We start from the raw sequence: 24,054 nt of genomic DNA on the forward strand, positions 1-24,054 counted from the left end.
ACCTACTGAGAAGTGCATTTTTCTAATGCAAAGACATTGTATGTTTTAAAAGATGACTTACCAGTGTTTAAAACCAGGAGATTTTGCATAAATCCATATACTCTGTCTTCTCTTACAAAGTCAGCCATCTTGGCAATAGCAGGCTTGCATTTCTGCATGACATTTTATTGGAGCAGGGTGACCTCTGTTGTGTAGCCTGTTCTATGCTCTCTCTGGCTTGCGATCGTCACCTCCTCCTTATTACCTCTATGACACCAAGGGTAAGAGTTGGTTCATCATCACTCTTGCAGTGTTGTTCTCTCATAATAGAGCCTGTCTCTCTAAAGAGTGGGAAAAATGAAAGAATAGATTGAGTAGGCTGCATGTTTCTTACACTAGGCTCACTTCATCATTAAAATTAGCTGCCTACCCGCACTTGTAGGCCTTAGAATTTGCAAACCTGACTCTAACTGGTACAGTCCACAGATGGAAATTTGTCTTCATGCCACCTTCAGACTCATTCTTCTTAGGAGAGAGAAGGTGAGAAGGTTGATTATTCTTACAAGCGCAGCGTCTTCAGTGCTTGGGAATGGCTAAATTAATTCTGCTTTCCAGACCCTTGGCTGCAAGACAGCAAGTCTGACAAATGTCATTGCTAATTAGTCCACCGAGTTAGGGGAGGGACCCACTATCTGGTGATCGTAATTACCGCTTTTCATTAGGGCCCGTAGATTAAGACATGCCGGGTGATCTCTGCCCAGCACAGAGGCGGTCTTGAGTGACAGGAGGAGGGCCTTTACTTCCAACTGACCACCAAGCCTCTGTCAGGGTCATTTGCTATGACAAAAGGCATTTAGTTCCAGCACAAGAGTATAAGCATATGGACATAAACATGTGACAAAAGGGATCTGTTTTGGTTTTAAAATACACACACACACACACACACACACACACACACACACACACACACACACAGAGTTTATGAGATGCTTCCAGCCTGATCATCTCTCACATTGCAGAGTAAAATGCTGTCCCCAGGATACCTATAAAACTGCTGCCTTCTTCTTCAATTCTCTCCTAAGTGTGAAAGCTTAACATGTGTGCAATTTTTTAAAAGACCTGTTAATTAGTCAGACTGTTAATTTGTCCACTAAAAGAAAAGCGCTCCATGGAACAAGGAAGCTTAGATACTTTTGCAATCAAGGTGTTGAACCTAAGAAGGTTATCAGAACTCTTGGACATGGGCAGTTGACTGTAGTGAGTGGGGACAGCTATGTGGGGGCTGGGCAGAGATCCGTCCTGCAGCTGGAAGGGTTAGAGGAAAGGTGGCGATGTTCAGAGGTCAGCTCCTGTCATCCATACCAACCAACAGTCTGCCATTTAGAGAGACTCTGGTGTGTCGGATGTGGTCAGAAGTATGGAAAACAAATTATTTGTGTAAGCATAACAGGCTCTGGGAGAGCAGGTGTGAGTCTGTCTGTGTGGATAGCACAGGCTGAGCACTCCCCTGCCAGCAGAACTGGAGAACTGTCAGGGCAGAACGTTTAGAGGGACAAAATCATCAGTCGGGTCCCAAGGGCCTACAACAGAGAAGCTCATTAGTGCTGGGGAAAGCCTTAGCACGCGTCGGAATATTATGACTCACGAATAGGACTGACCTGGAGCCTTGGAGATTTGGTTTTGCTGGTTAGTAAACAGCTAGGAATTCCTTCAGGATTTTGCATCAGGAACCACATTATTTTGAGCAAAATGCATTATGTATCACTTTCTTTCCTGGGTTTGGTGCATGCGCGTTTTGACTAGTGAAGTTAGCCAAGATACAGTTAACATTCAGTGCCAACGCTTCTTAGTAACACTTCTGGTGTTGACAAAGGAGTATTGGAATTTTCAAGTGGGGGAAACTGAGAACTGAGGATCAATAAGGTCGGTGACTAACCAGAGTTGGATGAAAACATGGGGGACTGGGGTGGGGGCACTCAGTCCTCTGACTATTGGCAGCCCCAATTCTACCATGTGAAGCTGAGTGTTTCCTAGGAACAGCCTCGTTTATGCCATCGTCTCCTTCATGTGCAAGTCTCAGAGGAGGAGATTTGTGCCCAAGCTAGGTCCCTTTCTGTTATTCATGTTAAACAAAGTGCCCATTTAAATAAAGCCCAGGGCTGGAGAAATGTGGTAGTTGACCTCTGAAGCTAGGAAAATGTTAAACAAGGCTCCATGAAATATCCAGATTCTTTCCTGATAGCTGGCTACGCACTTAAACCCACAAATGAGTGGTATCTGGATCTACTTGCAGCGCTATTTCTTGTATTAGTAGTTGATTCACACACACACACACACACACACACACACACACACACACACACACCACCATACACACATACCACATACACATACACCACACACACACACACACACACACACACCACACAACCATACACATACACACACACGCACACATATACACCACACACACACACACACCACACACAACCATACACATACACACACACGCACACATATACACCACACACACACACACACACACACACACACACACACACACACAAACACACACCCCCTATGACCTCCTTTGATTTTGTCTTGCATATCCTTACTTCACAAGGTGAAACATTTCCAATTCTTACCCTAAAACAATATCCAGGAAATTGGATAGTGTGGTAGAGAGTCATTTGTGTTGAACTTCTGGGCTCTGTGCTACTGAACAGACAAATAGCTCTCCTAAATATTTGTTCCTATAAGGGACAGAGGAAAACATTGGACCAGTGATTGCATACCAAAATGTGTACCCTAGCTAGATGTGACTACACATGCCTGAATCCTAGCCCTGGAGAAGCTGAGGCAGGAGCTGGGAGCCAGCCTAGGTTAGAGGGTAAGGCCCTACCTTAGAAACAGTCAACAAAAATGTCTACTGTTGATGCCAGGCAGACAACAGGGAAGAAAACAGCAGGAACTGCCTCTAAGCAATTGCCTTGGCAATTTCTTTGTTGCCCTTCCTGCAGTTTTCAAATTGCCCCTCTGCTCAGCCCACAGAGTGCTCCCACCAGCCACCAGTGCTCTGCTCGGCCTGCAGAGTGCTCTCACCTTGTTTTTATTCACGTTAATCTTTTGAGCTAAGATACTTTTCATTTGTATGGTAGCTTATATGACTTGGAACACGTTTCCTTAACTTCTGCAAGCCTCAGTTTTCCTGTGGTGGTGATGATGCCCCGGGGACTTATGCAAAATGGGTGAACATGGGCATAAGAAAAGTGGCCCTGCTATCATAACAAAAAAGGCCACTGTCATTCAGGCCCTGAGTGCGACTGATGGGGATGGACGGAGACTGAGGGTAACATGCCGCTTTCTGTTTCAGCCTCAGCTCACAGCAGTTTATGAGAATATGCAGGATCAACGTTAACCAAATCTGCTTTTTTTTTTTTCAGTAAAATCTGAAAACCAAAACATGAAGGTAATGTCTTCTGACTTTTTTATTTTGTAAACCTTTTAAAAATTCTTACCACACTGGGAAACCAGACAGTGATAGTGCCAAGGACTGACATAGAAAGCCTGCAGGCCCATCTCAGAAGGGCCTTCCTCCTTTCAAAGGGAGATGGCACCGTCTGAGATTTATACAATTAAGTAATCTAACTTTGAAAGCTTCCCTCTTTAACTCAGTAGCTAACGCAAACCCTTCCGAGACAGTCTGGGTTCAAATCTGCCTTCATGATGTCGGTTGAATACTAATTGGTGATGTGACCATGGCAAGCTTCTAAGAGACTTTCCTCACCTGTGCAAGGAAACCGTCACTGGCTGCAGATGATCCTGCAGTGATAGTCACAGGTCTGGGGACTAAGGACCCTTGATTTTTATGCTGGTTCCTTACTTAAACTGGAGCACACTTCTTTAGGCCACTCTGAGCCTCCGTTTCCTTGAGTGTCATGTGGAGATGGTAATGATTCCCAATGGACTTGGTAAAGATTTTGAAAGACCAGAGGGAATGTATACAAAGACACTGTGCTAGGGAGAGGTCATCACTAAGTTTCTATTTTACAACAAAATTGTATGAAAATATCAGACTTTTTTCCGTTATGACAACAGAGGTGGCCAGATGGTCACACCTCTCCCAGAGAGAGAATTCACAAGGAGGCAATTGCCAAGCAAATGGGGAGATCTTTTTATTTCTATCAAGGAGACTGTGCTGCTGTGTGACAGGACTGTGGTGAACAGTGGCCTGGGAGAAGGGATGGAAGTCTGGAGCCCAGCTCAGTTCACGCAGGGAAGCCTGGAGAGAGTAGCGTTTGAGGTGTAGGTCCTGTGTACCAGGCGAGCATTAGGAAATCTCTGGGCATTAAGTGTGGGAACCAGGATTTCAGTCACATCCCCAAAGCTACTGTCTCAGTGATTCCCAAATAAGTCCCACAGTTTGTGTGGCTTAAAAGAGCACATGGATTCCCTCACAACGCTGGAGGCTGGAAGTCTAAGATCAAGGTATGGACAGAGCCAAGGCTGTTTCCTTAGCCTCTTCCAGTTGCTCGGTAACCTGTGACACTCACAGGTGGGAACCTCTCTGCTTCTTTCTCTGCCTCTCTCCTCCCTCACCTTCTTTCTCCTCTATGTGTGTGCCTGTCTCTGTGGTTTTTGTTTTTTTGTTTTTTTTTGTTTTGTTTTGTTTTCCTCTCTCTTACAAGACAGTGATATTGGATTAAAATCCAGTCTGACTCTGGCATGACTTCGCTTTACCTTTGTTTCTTAATTATACCTTCAAAGACCCTGCTTCCAGATCAAATCATACTTTAGGGTTCAGGGACTCTTAGGACCTCAGCAGGTCTACTTAGGTGACAGACACACTTCAACCCATAATAATGACCACAGGCAAATCCATTAACCCTTAGAATGTCACTTCTGTCCTTTGTCTGCCTTAGCCATCTCCTGGAGCTGTTGAGCAGATCAAATGTGATAACGCCAGGGAGCCCTCTCTGAAGCACAGACTGCTTCATAACTGCACCATAGTTTGTTCTCACCCTGGAGGGGGATGTGATAAGGTCAGAAATGATTGTCAAATGTGTGTCTTCCTCTGGAGCTATCGTAGAAAGAAAGGCTTGTAGTTTTTATTATTAATAGCCTGCTTGCTGGATCCCTGGAGGCCACGGGGCTTGCTGATGGAATCCTTGGACACTCCTATTTCCTTTGCTGAGTTCTCCCCTCCCCCAGTACAGAAAGGATGCCCAGGATCTCCGGCATGAGAAGAAAATGACCGTGTTGTTTTTCCTTTCAAAGAAAAGAAATGTTCCACAAGGGCTATGATGGGTTAGTCCCAAGGTAGCCTGCTTTCAAGTATATGCTTATATCCGGAGGGTTGTATTTTCTTGTTTAAGACCTGCATATTCTGAAAGGCTAAAATCCTCACTTAGAGATCTTTTGTCTTGGGGAAAGGAAGAGGGCACAGGGTTCCTGGCTCAATGCTTAGCTTCCCAGCTCCCTGCTACTATATATTTCGTTTTATTCCCACTTTCTTTTAAAAGATTTATTATTTTATATGTGTGAGCGGCTTGTTTGCAGATATGTTTGAACACCGATGTGCATGTAATTGCCATGGAGGCCAGAAGAGGGCATAGGATTCCCTGGAACTGAAGTTACAAATAGTCGTGGGCCACAGTATGGGTGCTGGGAGCTGAACCTGGGTCCTCAGGAAGAGCCACTAGTGCTCCTAACCACTGAGCCGTCCCTCCAGCCCCAGTTTATTCTCTTTATGGCACCATTTTGATTCTATTTACATTACTTTTCTCCTTAAACCTTCTTCCCTCTCTGCATTCCTCCCTGTGGACGTCCCTTCTCTCCTCCCCCTCCTCTGCTCTCTTTAAGGAACTCAGATGCCCTTTCCACTCACTCTTTACTAATGGAGCCTAGATGGTATTCTGGGCTCACCTCTGCTTTATTCCCACTCCAGAGCCTTCACAGTCCAGCCTACAGTATACTCTGCCACTCTTGTGTGACAGTTTATAATCTGTTTTATGGACCTTAAAACTATTCAATCTCTTTGCCCCCTTAAGGAAGATTGCTGACACTAAATTGAATCCAAAGGGTTTTGGTGGTGGCACCACTCCTTTACGGGCAGTTGCTTATTTATGTCCCTTTATTGTGTGGTGGTTGATTTGTGTTGCTGAGATTCTGGGCCTCGCTCCCAGGCAGGAGACCACGTGGCATCAGAGGGCAGAAGGAAGGCTTCCACTGCAGTCCAGCTGAGACCACCTGAGGCACCAGCCTGCTTGCACTGGGGGTATCCGGGGAGGAGGGAGAAGAAGCCACTTCCTATTGTTCTGTGAGGCTGTGAGCTTCTTTTTACGAAGCTCTTGTTTGACATCAGGGTTGCAAGATCTTCCATTCCCTGGTTCAGCAATTACTTTCTGAGATCCTGTCAGGAGCCAGGCACAATGCTAGTTCACACATTCTGCTTAAATCGGAAGCTCTGACTTGTCAGTGCCCTGGTAATTACAGAAGCCATCTCTAGCTACAGGCTGTGGTGAGCACCCAATCTCACCTCATGTGGTTGAGAGGCAGTGGCTTTGAGCTGAGAGCTGTGGATAGGGGTCAACTGAGGGGAAGGCAGAGGGGACAGGATTACAGGCAGAGGACCCGTGAGTACAAATGCCTTAAGGGACAGGTACACTGTGGGTGTATGTGAGGATGTAAATCCCAGTGAGATCTGACTGGGCCCATGTTCCCTCTGGGAAGGCATAGAAATGTTGAAAAACATTAGAAAAGAAAGAAAGAAAGAGACAAGCGTCTGAAATACTACTAAGCCACCCTTCAGGATGGGTATCATTTCATATTTACACATTTTAAGCTTTTCTGAAATATACATACAGTAAAGTACCTGAAGTGTATTTTTCTGAAGCGTCTATCTCCTTGGATTCCTTTTTTTTTAAGTAAATAATCTTTATGCTTATCAAGATTGTGATTTCTTTTTAACTTAACATCACATCAAAACAACTTTGCACTTTAAGTACTTTAGAATATGATATTTACCGACTGAACGCTGTTCTGGCATCGATTCCTCTTTGAGTCTCTACTCTTTAGTTTGTGCACTTTTGTTTTGTTTTACCCTGTTGTGCTCTGTATGGAACATAATGTGTGTATAAATGCTGGCGCATGCCTGGTTATCTTTCTTGTGGTCCTAGAGCACAGTGAGGCTCCAGACGTGTTCTTTCTGATGCTGGTAATCCCCCTCCCTGCTGTGGGAGAGAATTCCTGAATGCCCTCCCTGATCCCTCCTGCTAAAGAAGGGATCATCGGGAGGTGTCAGCTGTGGAGGGCTAGGTTGACCTGCAGGTCCAGGGCCCTTCCTGCAGGTGGGCTAATACCAGGAACAAGGCCTGAGCCTCTGCTTACTGTCACCCCATTTGTCACTTAGAGAGGTTAACTTAAAGCAGTTAACGTTCCTAAGGCTGGAGAGATGGCTCTGGCTAAGAGCAATTGTTGATCTGGCCGAGGACCTGAATTTTGGTTCCCAGACTACATGTACCCTCCAGCTTTGGGGGGCCTGATACCCATTTCCCATAAGGAACAGTGTTCAGAATTTTTTTTTTGTTTTGTTGTTGTTGAATTAATAAAGCTGTAATTTCATAATTGATACCGCCTAGGAATTTTTTCTAATTTTTTTGGCACCCTGTCTGGATCTGTCTCTTTTTCCTCTGCCCCTCTCTGTCTGTCTTTGTCTCTCTGTCTCTGTCTCTCTCTCTGTCTCTCTGTCTCTGTCTGTCTGTCTGTCTGTCTGTCTGTCTCTCTCTCTCATATGTATGCTTGAAAAGAAAGAGGAAATGACAGAGAACATAAGGTTCCACCCATCCCTTACACTCTCTTTCCCTCAAAACTGCAGCTCCTTGCAGGGGTTCTGGGCTCCTCTGGCTGTTTAAAATGGCTGGTCTCCTGTTTACTTTCTTGTTCATATATCTGAGCAAATGGAAAATTTAAAGGAAGGTGTTTTGCTTTTTCCCTGAGCAAGAGTGCTGAGCAGAGCGGCACTTCTACCAGGCGTCACTAATGGAGCTTGCTCTCTGCAGACTGGCTGTAAGCCCAGGTTGACGGAAATTCGCTTCAGACAAATACATTCTGCCACCTTCTCTCATGGGGACAGACATGGCACACTCCCAGGGGGTCATTCCATCTGTCCCCTGGAGCCAGGATGACTTCCTACATCATCTTCACAATGATTGTATTTTAACATGACTTTTAAATAAGCCATAGCATGGAAGCAGGCCTGGCTAGTGGAGACGTCTCCTACGGGTTGAAAGGCTAATGGAATCTTACAGCTTGGAGAAAACAAAAAAATAAAGAAGCAGCAGACAGTGCAACAAAAGGGATATACCTTTGTTTACTTTGCTCCTCCTTCTCCTACCTGGAGGCCAACCTCATAGCTCCAAGTGAGAGTGAGTTTACACACAAGTCTAAGGGAAGGATGCCCTTGCGCTAGGTCTGATGGAGCTGTGAGGAGCGCCCCCCTCCCCCAAACTCCAGAAGGAAAGGATTCATAGCAAAGAAGTCACATTGGAAGAAAGGGAAGTTTCCAACCAATTCATCATTAGAAGACACAGATCACTAAGAGTACTGAACAAGAGATTGAAGAAGAGTGAGGGGGCAGGCTTCTCCGTGGCCAGCTGGTATTCTGCAGGACCAATCCTAGGGCAACATTGAGCTGGTCATGCTTAACAAGTTTCCACGACCACTGGGGAGAATAATATGCAGAGTGGGTTGTTCAGTAAAACACATGTGTAGCATCACAGCGTGTGTAGCAGACAGGGAGCGCCATGTTGCTCTGCAGAAGGAGAATCCAGGTTAGGTTGGAGCTGTTGACCATTTCCCGGAGAAAGAGGACGCTTATACAGCTCTTGGGGAGAGTAAGATCTGGACAGGAAGGCCAATGCACTTCAGAGTCTGGCTCTGGTAGTTGCCAATGTCCAGCAGGGTGTTTTTTGTCATATATCTAGCTCGTGTAACTAGCTCTTCGCTTCTCTGTAGGCACATCTATGAACAGAGATGAGTTATGATCAGTGGGATAGTTGGCTAATTGTTGCTAGATTGTAAGAAAATGGGCTCTCCTCTTCACACATGGCCACCACAGAGTTGTGCACACTGGTCTTCACCCGCTGCTGCCTGACCTCTGGACACGACTCCCAGGTATACGGCTGGGAGGCGGCCATCTTTCTGGAAATGATGAAGGACTCCTGAGTTCATGGGGCTGCTGTAGAAAAGCCAGAGCTAACCTGTGCAATCACCCTGGCAGATTGGCGGCAACACAGGTAACCGGCTCGTGTTACCAGCTCTTTTCTTCTCTATGTAGGCATGTCTGTGGACAGAGATGAATGATAATCTGGGTAGGAGCCTCTACACAGATGTGGAGGAAGTGGGGAGAAGAGGAGGAAGTGTGTGCAGGAGTTAATAGTTGAAGTAGACAGGCTTTTTGTTGTTGTTGTTTTGTTTTGTTTTCGTTTTTGTTTTTGTTTTTTTTTGTTTTTTTGGCTATTTCTGGTCTCTTCCATGAGCCCAGAGTATGTACTTCACCAAAATATTAAAATTCTAGAGTTTAAAGCTCCATTGTTCTTGAAAGTTACATTTACCGAGACAGCCAGGATCCCAGCTGTCTACTGGCTGGGGTCATCCCATCCCACCAGCCCTCTAGACAGCCTGTTTTTCTCCTTGTCTTTATGCCCATCATGTGCCATTTCCCTGATGTGTCAAGACACTGACTGTTCTATTCCTCACACCTTCTTTATTCATTTCCCTCCATCATACCAGTCCCTGCAGCATCCAACTATCTTTTTTTTTTTGAAGTCTTACCTTAGAAAGGTCTCTTCTTGATTATTTATGTTCAGTTAAGACCATGAGTTTTCCTTGTGCAGAAGAGCTGCACAGGAAGAGTTAGCCTCCTCAGCTATCTCCAAGTCCTCCTCCTGTTCTTCCTAAGACCCCCTTAGTCTAGCTCATATGAGCTTCCATGTCCACCTCATGAAGGGTACCACTGGCAAAGTAACTAGTGGCCTCTGTACTGCCAGTCCAATAGTCAAGTCTCGGACCTCCTCTCAGCTGACCCCTTAGCATCTTTGGGTGGAGGCGGAGCAACCTTTTGGCCCAAGAACTCTTTGAAGGTGCCCCTTTCCTGAAGAGAGCCCTGGACCATTTCCTTGTCTCCTGTATTTTCTCAAATGCTACTTTCTCGGTGGGGCTCCTGCCCACGCAGCAGTTACATTGAGAGGTATACTTCCTCAGGCACACGGTTGTTCCTCCAGCCGGTTTCCTTACCCTAATCAGAATCCACAATTCCATACTCCCAGAGGATATGACATCTATCTGAGGCCTCTTTATCAGTGTGTGCGAGATGAGGATGCTTGAGAAATGGCAAGAGGTGTCTGTGTTCACATGCAGGATATCAGTTTTAACTACTTCAGAATTAATGAAGAAAATCTAAGTGAACCTCTTTGGAAATTCAGATAATTGCTTTGGAAATCACACCTTGCATGGCCCTGAAAGAAAACCCTGAGCAAACGGAAGTGCGTGTGTGGAGATTAGGTCTGATGGGACAGCCAGACTTTGTGCAAATGAGTACATGACATCCAGACACAGCAGCGGTCCAGGATTGTGAGAGGAACAGACACAGCAGGCACGAGAATGAGTGCAGATGATAGAAATGAAAGGCTGTAGGAGAAGCGCTGGACAGAGCAGGGGAAAGAAGTACGTGCGGAATCAGAGGCACTGGTTTTAGAGTTAAGGTTGCCTAGAGTCTAGTTAAGCTTCGCTCAAATAGCTGTGCACCTTCGGGCAAGCTGATTTCTCAGAGCCTTGGCTACTTTGTATAAAAAGAAGAAAGCAAGTAAAACCCACACAGTATAACAAAACAACATCCCAGAGCCAGTGCACCTCTCCCTTGAGATACCAGTGGTGAAATGAGATGGGGCATGCAGTGTTTCCTGCAGTTCCTCGCATGAGAGGGCTCTGAGCATGCGAAGGGGTAGACTCCTGCCATATTTCAGGCGCTGCGAACAGCAGAGGCCACCGAAGATGGTGAAGAGTTACAGATAAGAGACATGCTGCCGATCCTCAGGTTCAAACAATAGGAACGTCCAATCCTGCTAGATGGCACGGAACTACAGCTGGTGGTGGGAGTTGCTGTAGGTCAAGTGGTGTGTGTGTGTGTGTGTGTGTGTGTGTGTGTGTGTGTGTGTGTTGACCATGGGGAATGAATGAACTGAGATTCTTGTTCAGAGGCCATTGGTGGGGGCGTCACCTAGGCACAAGGGAAAGGGGGTCAAGCCAAAGGGTGGTTGAGGTGCCATGCAGTTTCCTTGAAAGCTTTGAAAGCATTCTATGAGGTGCTCCATAGCTTGGGTAGGTCTTCAGAGGTATTCCAGCTGAGACTCTTAGACAAGAGCTTTCTTCCCTCCTGTGACCAGACACCTGCAGTGCAGCCTGCTCCAGAGGAAGAATCTGCTTGACAATTTGCTTCTGACTGGGCAGCTCCTAGAAAAGACCCATCCCTCACTGTTGGGCTCAGGCGCCAAGGCTCCCACAACTGAGTGGATAGAGCCATTAGTCTGGAAAGACTAGCTGCGCAGCTCACTGTAGAATCCGCTCCAGGGCAATTTCCCGTTTTCCCACCTGAGTCCAGAGGTAGGCATTTGAAGGTCTTTGGATATCTGCCCAGTATTCAGAATATAAACCTGAAATCTGTGCAAAGGGACTCCAACTGTGGCACTAAATTCCTCACGGAGAACACACACTTACTTAGGTGTTAAATTCATCTCTGTGGGATGGACTCTAAAAGACAAGGAAGAAAATGACCATGATTTTAAAAAACAAACTGGACCATGGCAATGACTCGGTGGGGAAGAACACTTACTTGCACAAGCATGAGGACCTAAGCCTTGGATTCTCAGCTCTTGGGTCAAAAGTCTGGCATGGCCATGCACACTTGTACTCTAGTACTAGGGATGTAGAGGGTTGCTGGGGCTGGCTGACCAACAGTCTCCCCAAAGAGTGGGGAGCTTCAGGTTTAGTGAGACACCTGGTATAGAGAGAATAAGTCACATGTTGTCCCCCTGTGACCTCCTCACTTGCACACAGGTACACAATACATATGTTCTACACACACACATAGAACTGACACATAGTAAATGTATATATTTACAGTGGTACTTTGTTACATGTAAACGGTATGTAATGATTAAGTCACAGTAATTAGCATATTTGGTACCGCAAACATTTACGGTGTCTTTACGCTGCAAACACTACACATCTTTTCTTCCAGCTCTTTTGAAATATTCAACAAAATGTTCAGTTTTCAATAATACATATTTCCACTGCACTCCGCTGTAAAGCCTTAGACCCATTCAGACTGCTTACCTGTATTTTTGCACCCAGTAACCGACCTTTGCCTATTATTTCCTCTTCCAATCCTTGCTCCCCTTCTGGTATCCAGTAACCAGTATTCTACTCTCCGTGTTGAAGAGATCTACTTATGTGGATCCCATGTAAGGGAGAATATTCAACCCTGGTCTTGGTGTGCCTGGCTTGTTTCACCGAGCATCCTGCTCTCCAGGATTGAAAACGGCAAGTTCCATTCTTCCTATGATTAAAAACAAAGGAATGAAATGACCATGATCTTTAAAGGACTCCTTTTCCCCCTCTGATTTTATGCTTTCTAGAGTGGCTATGGAGAGAAGGTCCGGGTGTCCTTTGTAGCTGATGGGAGGAGAAGCCCTGGGCTGGGTCACCAAAGTGTGCATCAGTCCTTTCTAGTGTTGAAACCTTGTAAAACACCTTGGGTTAGGACCTCCTCCATGGCTTGTGATGGTGCTATGCCTAATGTATGCTATTGACTAGGAAGCAGCATTTGATAGGGACTCTACCAGGAATGTGTGGCTCTGGGAGGAAAGTCTGTGGCATGTATCAGATGGGGCCCCTTCAGATAGCTAGAAGGCCCACAGACAAACTACTGTCTCAAAGCATTAACTATATAGGTGTGTGCACACCAATAGGTGGCATGGGCCACACTCACAGATGCCCTTCTGCACACAAGTTCTCACTTCGATTTGCTGTGTGTATTACAGTGGAGAGACAGGCACATGGGTGAATGGGAAAGAGCAATTGTTTATGACAGGGAAAAGGTTGGTAGGAGGATGGGGGGTGGTGAGAAAGTGGTGCAGATTAGTGCAGAGGCCTATATATTTTTGTGTACTGCCTCTTTCCAGCATTCCCTACATACAGCAACCCCTGTGACACTTACTTAAGTGTCTGCGGGATTTTTTTTTTCCAAACCACTGACTTGTGATGCAAGTTTTCTCTGGTGTTTACTTTTGCAGACAATTTTCTCTGTGTGACTCTATATTCATCTGTGAGCTGAATTTGTAAACATTTAATCTGGTAGACGAGATGATTACTAGAGACCTTCAACGGGGAGGTTCCACCTAGGCCAAACATAATGAGGCAGAGTACTGGCTGCTGTTACAGAACCTCAGGGCCTGCATCTCATTCAGAACGAGCTTTCTGTTCTTTTTAAGATATATGTCCCCTCATCCCACTGCTGGGATTTGAGAGTCTGTCTTCCTGTTTTCAAGCTGTTTCTTGCTCATAATTTGATATATCCTTAGATACTGACAGGTACTTTTCCTTCAAGATTTTTCAGACTTGATTGACACATCACCCCTCACTGTATGTTGGATGATGGGATAACTATTTGTTTTCCTTTATTCCTTTAAAGCACTCAGCTGTTGTTTCAGCTCCCTGTGATTTTAATAGCTAACAAGGATAAACTAGGCCTCTGGTTGCGTAATGGACTCAGTCACAATGAAGAGGTTTAGTTGAGGTCTGTTTGGAACTGCTCAAAGTCCTCAAATCTAGACCTGTCATTTCAGGGTCATCAGGATGTGAATTTCAACAAGCACCCCCACACCCATTAAATCCACCTTGATTACATCTGCATAGAGGTTGCCAAGGCTAGACCTTTAGTATTAGATGAAAAATAGGCAGGAGTTAAAATACAGTAGGAACCTTTGAGGATGCTGGACCAGGACCAGCATCCGTGCTAGACATAGACTGGATTACAAACCTTCTTACTCCAGATGGTAATAATCAAGTTCCAGAGGAACCAGTTCGACTCCAGAGTTGGTCCTAGTGTTTATTATTAAGAAATCATGAGGACACCCAGGATCACAGGTGAGGCCACAACATCTCCAACACACAGTGTAACTGGGACCCTTGGGGACTGTTCCTTCCAGTCTGCACCTGAGGCTGGAGCAGACCCAGGGCTCTGGCTCCCCACCCACTCCAGCAACACCCAGAGAAAGCTTGATTCCCAGGAGCTCTGACACTACAGGATCTCAGCAAAAAAGAAGTCATGAGAAAATGAGCCCTTGTTACTCCGTACATTCTTGGTTTTTGGAAGCCATGGTTATTGTGTCACATCTAGGAGCCCAGGGTTCTGGAATTATTTTTAGAAGTGATCATGCTGTAGATTTGTGTTAGTTAAGATGTAGGAAGGGGCTCATTTTAAAAAAGTGGAGGTATCTTTGGGAAGGAGGCCAGAAGAGAGGGGCATCCCCTAAGCAACAGGAGGAGCCCTTAGCCTTAAGAGTTCAGTGACCAGATCCCAGTAGCAGCCCAGGGGCAGGTGACTCTAGGGCTGAGGACATAGCTTAGTCTTTGTAAGCAAATATTTCTATTTATAGTGCGAGCATCCACCCCCTCTCTGCTCCCCCATCTTATTCAGTGACATTGTTAATGCTTCTTCCATTGCTCATGTCTTTTCGGTAAGTATTCTCTAGTTAGCATTAACTATCAACTTGCACAGCCTAGAATCATCAGCAGGAAAGCCTTAATGGAGGAATTTTTCCAAATCGTATTTGACCTGGGGAATGTCTATAGAGGATATTTCAACCATTATCTGATTCAAAAAGGTCCGGTCCACTGTGGGCAGCACCGTTCCTAGTAGGTAGGTGGTCGTGAGGCACATAAGAAAGCTAGCTAAGGATGGGTAAGGGAACAAGGCAGCAGACCCAATCCTCCATGGTTTCTGCTTCAGTTCCTGCCCCAACTTCCCTAAATGATGTACTATGACCTGGAAGTATAAGCCAAATAAACTCTTGCCTTCCCCACATTGCTTTTGGTTTGTGGTATTTGTCCTAGCAACAGAAAGGCAGTTAGACTAGCAAGGAACTAAACAGCTTCAGTAACTACTGAATGTTCTACTTTACAGAAGAAAGCCATTTAAAAATAATATAAATAATTTTGAAATATTTTCTTAACTTCAGTGAAATTATCAACTCAGGTATTACTGCTCTGAAAATCACTGTATATGTAGCTACCAAAGAAAATGACATTTTTTAAATGGTGTCTTTTGTACTATCTACGATACTGTTTTTTAATCTCTAGAGGAAAACCTAGCTGGGTATATAAGAAAGAGTTTACCATTACCCTAGTCAGGCATCCAACCACCACATCACCAGTGATATAACAGCCTGATGTTGTATGTATTTGATGTTATTAAATAAAATATCTCTTGTGGCATTTTCTTGACAACATTGCTTATTGTTAATCCATTAGGCTTTAAGTAGACCTGCCAGTTTCTAGGACGTATAGGAACACGTTATGTGCTACTACCAGGAAGTGAGCACCCAGATCTGGAAGCTGAGGCTTGTCCACGGGATAATTTAACTAGAATCTTCATAACTGAGGCTCAGAAGGCAGAGCCTGCTAGAGTCAAAAGATTTAAAGGTCATGGCAATCAGAGCTAGCATGCCAGGTTAGATACTGCTTTGAAATTTACTGGGAAGATTAGAAAATGCTAAATCTTAAATAAAATTCATTAAAATGGAAAAGAAATCATTGACTGAAAATGTGGGCAGGAGAGTTGGGCTGCTGGATAGATGGACTGTAAATCTCACATTGATAAATATGTCCAAAAACACTGGAAACAAAAGCAGAGATAATAACCATTCTTGTGTGGTTCTTGTGTGGTAGAATTATGTTTTATTTTAATTAACTAATTAATTGAAGGTTTGTTTTTGCTTGCCTGTATGCCTGTCTATGCACCACATGCATACCTTGTGCCCACACATCCCAGAAGAGGGCATGAATCCTCCAAAACTGGAACTAGAGTTGTTAGCCTCAATGTGGGTGCTGGGAATTGAACCCAGGTACTCTAGAAAAGTAGCCAGAACGCCTAACCTCTGAGCCATCTCTCTAACCCCTGCCTCTGTTCTCTGTTCTTACACATACACACACACACACACACACACACACACACACACACACACACACACACACACACACACACACCAAACCTCACCATCAGAAAGACATCAAAATGAATTAACTTCTAACTTTTTATTATGATACCTTGGTTCTTTTGGAGCACTTGTACCCGCTTCTCTCAGTGTCTTTGTACTCTGCTAAAACTCAAAAGTTAACACTAGTATGTTATTTTTTACCTAAATTCCCAAGTTCATTAAATTTTACCATTTTTGTTTTCTGCACCAGTGTCCTTTTTTGATTCAGTATGCCACATTGTACTTGGTCATCAATCTCCGTCATCTCCTTTCTCTATGCCAGTTTCCACGTCTTCTCTTACTTTCAACAATGTAGACAGTCCTTAAGAATGCTGCTCAGCACCAGTGGAAGGGGAAGCCCTGGGTCCTGCTAAGACTGAATCCCCAGTGAACTAGACTGTTGGGGGGAGGGCGGCAATGGGGGGAGGGTGGGGTGGGGAACATCCATAACGAAGGGGAGGGGGGAGGGGGATGTTTGCCCAGAAACCGGGAAAGGGAATAACACTCGAAATGTATATAAGAAATACTCAAGTTAATTTAAAAAAAAAAAAAGAAATGCTGCAGATTTCTTATGTAATGTTCCTCATTTGGAACTTACTTGATGATTTCACCATAAGAAGACTGGACTTGTAGCTTGTGTAGGAGAATTGTGTGTGTGTGTGTGTGTGTGTGTGTGTGTGTGTGTGTGTATGCCAAGGCACACATATGGAGATCAGAGAGAATGAGTTTTTCCTTCCCCCATGAGCATCCCAGGGATAGAACTTTGGGTGTCAGGCTTGATAACCTCCCTTACTGTATGAGCCTCCTCACTGGCCCTCAAACATCCTTTTTATCTCATTCTATCCAAAGTACATGACATCATTGTGACTAACCAGTGAAGTTAATCTTGGATCACTCGGTTGAATTAGTGTCTGCCACAGCCCTCTGTTATTTTCTTATGATAATTTTTTCAGTTACTATTTTCTTCCCATAGTTTCACTGAGTTCTGAGTCCAGTCCATATGGTTATTTTGAAACCCCAGAAGAAACAAGAGCACCGGTTAATTTTAAGTTAGTCAAGAGAAGTTAATTTTGTCCACATTTGAAAGAGCTTTGTTTGATAACAGGACACAGTAGGTCGTGACACAGCACACAGTTGGCCTCTGACATTGGTAGCGATGACAGTGCAGTAAGAGGATCCTCAGGGAAGCAGGACTTGAGAACAGAGAGCCTGTGCTCCTGGTTTGGCTTCTGTTTCTTCGAGCTGACCTGTAACGAAGATTCCTCTTCCTTCTTTTACTCAATCTGAAAAACCTGTGTTCTGGAGGGACTAAGGAAATGGCTCAGCAGTTAAGACATCTTGCTTCAAGGGGGCCAGAATTTGGTTCCTAGTACCCTCCTCTAGTTGTTTATGACTGCCTGTAACTCCCACTCCAGGGAATCCAATGCCTTCTTTTGACTTCTGTGGGCACCTTCACACATGTGGCATATATATGCACACATATAAGTAAACGTAAGTATGAATAATAAAGAACAAAGCTTTAAAAATAAAAAGAAACTATGGGCTTTTTTTGTTGTTGTTATTAAAAACAAAGATCTGCCCTTATAGGCCTGCTTCCTGATGTCCATAATGCCTCCCAGTCCATAGAAGACTGGAAAGCAAAAGGAAGAAAGGAAGGAGTGGAAGCCAGTGAAAGAAAGCTCTCAGCCAAGTTCCCTTCCCTTGCGAGCACCTTCACACTTGGGAAGTGGGCTGTGCTCCCATTAGCCAAACGACATTTCAGAGTTGCCATCTGGGGATTCATGGATGTCCAAGTCCTGCAAACTAACTGCAGTCTATCATGTAGTGAACAAGAAGAGCGCCAGGGGACAGAACTGAGACATAACTCAGAGAAATCTTCTGCTGGGTGACACACATGCCAAGAGGAACAGCACCAGAGGCTGAGAGCCATGCCGATGCATCTTGTCTCTTCTCGTTCTCTGGTCAGGCAGGCTTTATAGCTGAGGTCTGTTAGACTACCTACCAGCTTGCAGACGTTCCTGAGCTTTCTAACCAGAAGTTTACATTATTTCTGTGGCTATGTGTGATTATTAAAAAATCTTTTTTTCTAAGTTTTATTTTTTTAATTAAAATGAAATTGCATATTTTTTCCTATAACTTCGTCTGTATGCTCCCCTCCACTTCCTCTCAAATTCATGGCCTGTTTTTCTTTAATTGTTATTGTTAAATATATGTGGATAATTACATAAATACAATCTGTTCAGGCCATTTAGCATTACTTGTATCCATATGATTTTAGAGCTGACAACTTGAGGGCTCATCCCTGTTGACTATTTCTCCTGCTCTCAGCGTTCCTTATTTGCCTGTAGACCTTTGCCTAGGGATGGGGCTCTGTAAACTTCCCCTCTCCACATTAGCATATCTATTGTCATTGTTCAAGTCTTGCTTAGGCAGCCATGTTGTTGAGGTTTATGGTTGAAGCTTCCCTGTCATATCTAGGAGACAACAATCTCACAGCAGATTTCCTGATCCTGAGGGTTCCAATGTTCCCCATGGTAAGTGTGGGAATTGTGTTGTAGGTGTATCAGTTGGTACTGGGTATCCCTTGGCCACTTCTCCAAATTTTGACCAGTATCTTTTAATGCTATGCCCTTCTGGTCTCCCACAACCTCCTTACATACAGAGCTGTGCCTTTCTTTAGTCATCTACAATGTGAGGATCATTTTGTTAGCCAGATGAGGTCGTCTCCACAAACATGAATTCATGAATGTACATGGCCCATGTCTACCCTCTCTCTTCTCTCTTAGTGTGTCCCTTTTCTCCCCTCCTTTTCTCCACATCACCAGGGTCATAGTGTGAGGAGAAGCAAGGACTTCCAGTTCTGAAGACCACAAAAAGGCTCTCAGTAAAATGGAAGATTGTTGAGGTACATTACATTTCTACTAAAGATTTTTCTCCGGAGAATTTGGAAATGAGTGTAAAATTTATAAGATTTCACACTGAGTGGCTTTTTCTACCTGTCTCTCTTTACTTAATTCATAGTACTCCGCCCTTACCTATAAACATAAACTTGAGAAAAAAGAACTTTAGGTGAATTTTCAGAATACACATTCCAGTGATTTAAAAACTTCAAGGATAGAAATGTGATTGGGGGAATATTGATTAAAAGCCCTAGATGTCTATGCTTATCACTCCAGTAGCTCAGTCCTGATTGTATTTTGCAGGGACTGGTGGATAGCAGCCAGAATGTGAATTTTGTGTCGATATTTGTTGACTGTGAACAAAATCTATGTGAGGTATCCGAATGTTTTAGATTGCCAGCAAAGTAGTTGAAACACCTGAGTCTTTTGATCATGTCCCGATCCTTTTGTCAAGAACATTCTGTGGCTGTTGCCTAGGAAACACCATCTTGCTTATGTTCCATGGCAGGGACCTCTCTGCACTGTAAGACAATGGTATGCCACTGTCCTCCTTTGTAATAATCTAAACTTGATGGGATTCATAGCAACTTTTTAGAAGTTACTATTATTCTTCCCTTCCTGGCTAGCACGTGTGTTTTATCCAGTGTTTCACTGAAGCAGAATGAAGCGTTTTTCATGCTTCAGACATTATTCTGGGCTTTGATTAAACCTTAAAACCAGGGGAAGGAAAAGCCAACATGTTCCCTCTCTTTAAGCAGTGAGAATCTCAGCTGCTTATTGTTGCCACGAATGTGTGTGCATGCTCGCCTGATGGTTTTGTGTCTTTTCTAAATGCAGATATAAACTGGATGCATTTGTCACCTCAAGACAATTTTTCACACAAGTCATGATCACCCTTAGTGTGTTAGGTGCCTGCAAGAGGTCATACCATGGTAGGGGAAGTGGACTCCATGTATTTAGAGTCAGGAATCACCTGTGAACCAAAGTGTTTACCTCCTTGGATGTCAGGGTATTTTAGAATCAAATATCTAGAAGGAAAGCAAACTCATACCCATGAATGACAGAGGCTCATATTGTAGCAGAGAAAGAACAAATCCATCATTCTCATGAGCTTCCCCTTCCTTAACAACACAGTCCGTATCTTTCCTTCTCACCCAACTTGGTTCTCTTGCATGGTGCCTCACTATCCCTTGATATTAGAGGGAGGAAGGTAAGGTAGAAAGCAACCCCCCATGCCCAGAGGTCACACTAAATGCAGCACCAGTGTGGCTGGGGCCTCTACCTGTAGTTAGTGATTTGGCCTTACCCCCACCATTTCAGTTCTCTATCTATTTGGCAGTGGTTTCTCCTGACCTTTCCCTTGGGGCTTTGATCACTACCATGACTCCTTTTCCTCCTCCTCTCTTCTTCTTCACAGTGTTTGTATACATGCATACCTGTTTGCACATGTGCATCAGCATGTTCAGGGTCACATTCTCACATAAATGAATGTGGAGGCCAGAAGTCAAAGTCAGTCTCCTGCCTTATCACTTCTTACCTATTTTCTGAGGTCAGGTCTCTCACTGAACCCAAGGTTCACTGTATGGGGTGCACTGTATGGGGTGCACTGTCTGCCAACAATTCCCCAGGTTCTACCTTATCTCAATGTACTAGTGCTGGGGATAGAGACAGGCACCACCACACCCAGCTCTCCACAAGCATTCTGGGACAGAACTCAGGTCCTAGTGCTTATACACCAGGCACATTATCCATGGAGCCATCTTTCCATCCCTCATTCTTCTTAATTTCTTCTTCATCCTTAAGTCAAGAAACCAGTGTAGCCTCTTCTTTTGCTCAGCTGTAGACATAGTCCTGATTTTTCTGTACTGGAGTTGGTTTGTCTCAGAGCTGAGGACTGTATGAGGTTTTTTTCTCCCTTTTAAGAATCTTTCACTTTTTATAATTTTTTTCTTCGCTCAGGATCAGATGCTTCACTTTTAAACTCATTATTTAGAAGTTTATTCTGTTTGTCTTAACTTCTTTCCAGATCTCCCTTTGACCTTGCCTGATTAAGACATAATGAGTCTCAAGTATATTTAAATGAATCAAGAAAATGAGGGTCTCAGTAGCCAACATTCCTACATTAAAAAAATTAATGACTTCTTTGAGGTCTCATATAATTAGTGTAGGTTGATAAATGTAGGAGGAATTTTCATGTCTGAAGACAGTGACAATTCAGAGTTGCCCCAGTTTTGCCTACAGGGAAAATACTTTTTTCTAAACTGAGGAAATCTTGCTGTATTCTAATTCTTTTACTTTGTCTTTGCTAGAACCTTTTCTTTTTCTAATACAGATCAAGTCTTAGAGATCTGTGGGGATTTTTCTATCTCAACTTTGAAACACTGTGGACCCCTCTAAGGCCTAGGTTCAGATATTCTGCTGTCCAGTGAGCTTATGAGAGACAGCTGCACCTGGTGCCAAGCGCTTACTCTAACTCAGCTTCTACAAACCGCATTCTTGTCCATCAGATGAGTTTCTGTCTTACTCTTGACAAGTAGAGTAGATGGAACCACCCATCCCATTGTCCAAGGTATGCTTGAGCTCTCTCTCTTTACTTGTACCCAGCCACCAGTAAGTCTTCTGTCCCTTGATTCCAGTTTATCTTTAATCAACAAACAACTCAAAATCCAGGCCACTACAATTCCTCCTAGATTTGGGGCATTTCAGGACCCTTCTCCATTGGGATATCAAGGTCTACCTGCTTAACTTTGGCTTCCTCCTGCTTCCCATACATACCTCCAGCATCTTTGCTCTTACAGTAGGGTAGATTTTTTTTAAACAGAAACCATAGGGCCAGGGGTATGGCTTAGTGCATGAGAGCATTTGCTGCGCAAGCTTGAGGACCTGAGTTCAGATCCCCAACACCCACTTGCTTATTTCACGTATTTGATCTGCAGCCAAATTCAATATTCCATTAATAATTTTATACAAAGTGCTACCTTTTAAGATTTATTTTCTATTATCAGCATCAGAAAGTGGCTCTATACTGGGCATTGGTAGCACATACCTTTAACCCCAGAACTCAGGAGACAAGGGCAGGAGGACCTCTGTGAGTCCAAGGACAGCCTGGTCTACAGAGTGAGTTCCAGGACACCCAAGGCTACACAGAGAAACCCTGATTTAGAAAAGAAGAACAAGAAGAAGGAGATGGAGAAGGAGGAAGAGAGGGAGAAGGAGAAAAATATGGCTTTATTCAGTGGATTTTTTCCCACAGATATACAGTTTTGAAAAGTATCTCTCAACTCTCACTAGAGAAGCTTCCTTTTGAGCTAGGTAAAATTGGTATTTAACAGAGACCACAACTCATCAAGGAACAGGCTGCAGGATACTTGACCCTTAATTTCACACACACACACACACACACACACACACACACACACACACACACACACACGTCACATCACAATCTTCCATCCCAGTGATCCCAGACTCAGGGATCATTTCTAGAACAGGGTGTTGGAAAGAGTATAAGAGCAGGACGTGATGGATGACTACAAGAAAACTGTCTCCTGGATATAGCAGGAAAACTAGCGATGAGCTCGCCCAGGTTATAACATTGTTCATAAGACCTGTACAAGCTCAAGCCAGACAAAAGCCCAATAGGGACTGGCAAGGTAGAAACAAAATCCCATCCCTAGTCAAGAAGCTATTGAACATTAATGGCTGTTGAGAGACTCTGTTTTGTTGTTGTTTGAAGTGTGTTACCTCTTATAAGTTGACCACATTCCACGGGAAGGCCCCATATTCAAAACAGCACAAATTAATGAGACTTGATGGGTGTACAAAATAACAGGACACAAAGTTGGTTGGGTAGGGAAAGGGGTGTGAATCTGAAGGGAGTTGAGGAATTTGGTAAATATGATAACACATTGTATAAAAGCCCCAGAGAATAAAATGCTTTTGAAAAAATGAAAGAACCACCTTTTGAATGACAAGAAAACACTAATACATTGGGCTGGACCTGTATCGGCCATCCTTGGCAACCCAGTGATTCAGTTCTGTAACAAACCTAAGGAGACATAGTTCCTGGCTGTGCCTCAGTGGAGTGCCGAGTTCCTGTGCCCCTGCTATCTTATGAGTAACATAGATGTCACCGCAGCATTGATCAACATGAACTTATAGAAGACCTCTCACCTTCTGTTCAGATATCTTTAAAAGCAATACTCCATCCTCCTTTCCCTTCCCTCGGGATCTTAGAGCTTGGCAAGCAAACTTGTTGCCATGCCAACAGCAAGACTTCCGGGCAGGAGGCTGCAGTCCTACCTCTACTTCCTTAGCAACTGCTGATATCCTCTCCTACTTGAGTTCATACTGGCATCAGATCATTGCTATAGAATTACTTGTAGTCTGGGTTTTTTTGTTTTTTGTTTTTTTGTTTTGTTTTGTTTTGTTTTTTTTAGCTTGCTGTCCTTGAGATTGAACCCAGAGCCTCATGGATGGTAGGCAAACGCTTTACCATGGAACTATATCCCAGCCATAGAACTGTGTGGTACTGTGCTCCACCACTGAGCACAGTCGCTGGGGAGGTAAAATGCAGGGAGCTTGACTACACTTATCCCAAGCTGCCATCACTGCGCGCTGGGCTTTACAGAGGGAGGGGGGGGGGGAGCAGCCTGAGACATGGGACAGTGGAGCTGTGTCCCTCACTCCCTGGCATCTAGTTGCTGCTAGAAAATCATACAGAGAAGTCAGGAACACGGGCTGAGGACTGCATCTAGCCTGGGACTGGGACTGGGAGCTCTGGCTTAGCTCATAGGTAAGGGTAGCAGCGATTGTCTGGGAGCGTAGATGAGCCTTCCTATGACTCAGGCAGCGGCTCT

At 44.3% G+C, this 24,054-nt stretch overlaps 1 protein-coding gene and 1 long non-coding RNA gene across 2 annotated transcripts in view; one reads left to right on the top strand and one right to left on the bottom strand.

Annotated features, from left to right (window-relative positions):
* Positions 1–24,054, top strand: part of Tmem178b (transmembrane protein 178B) — a 376,299-nt gene that overhangs the window by 256,606 nt on the left and 95,639 nt on the right.
* LOC102555151 (uncharacterized) lies at positions 8,344–23,474 on the bottom strand. Its single transcript, XR_015686502.1, has 3 exons — positions 23,369–23,474; positions 12,373–12,595; positions 8,344–11,787 (listed from the first exon to the last, which is right to left on the bottom strand). It is a non-coding gene; the product is annotated as an uncharacterized LOC102555151 (long non-coding RNA).

Source organism: Rattus norvegicus, chromosome 4 (genome assembly GCF_021556685.1).
Source record: "Rattus norvegicus strain SHRSP/BbbUtx chromosome 4, alternate assembly SHRSP_T2T, whole genome shotgun sequence".
NCBI lineage: Eukaryota > Metazoa > Chordata > Mammalia > Rodentia > Muridae > Rattus > Rattus norvegicus.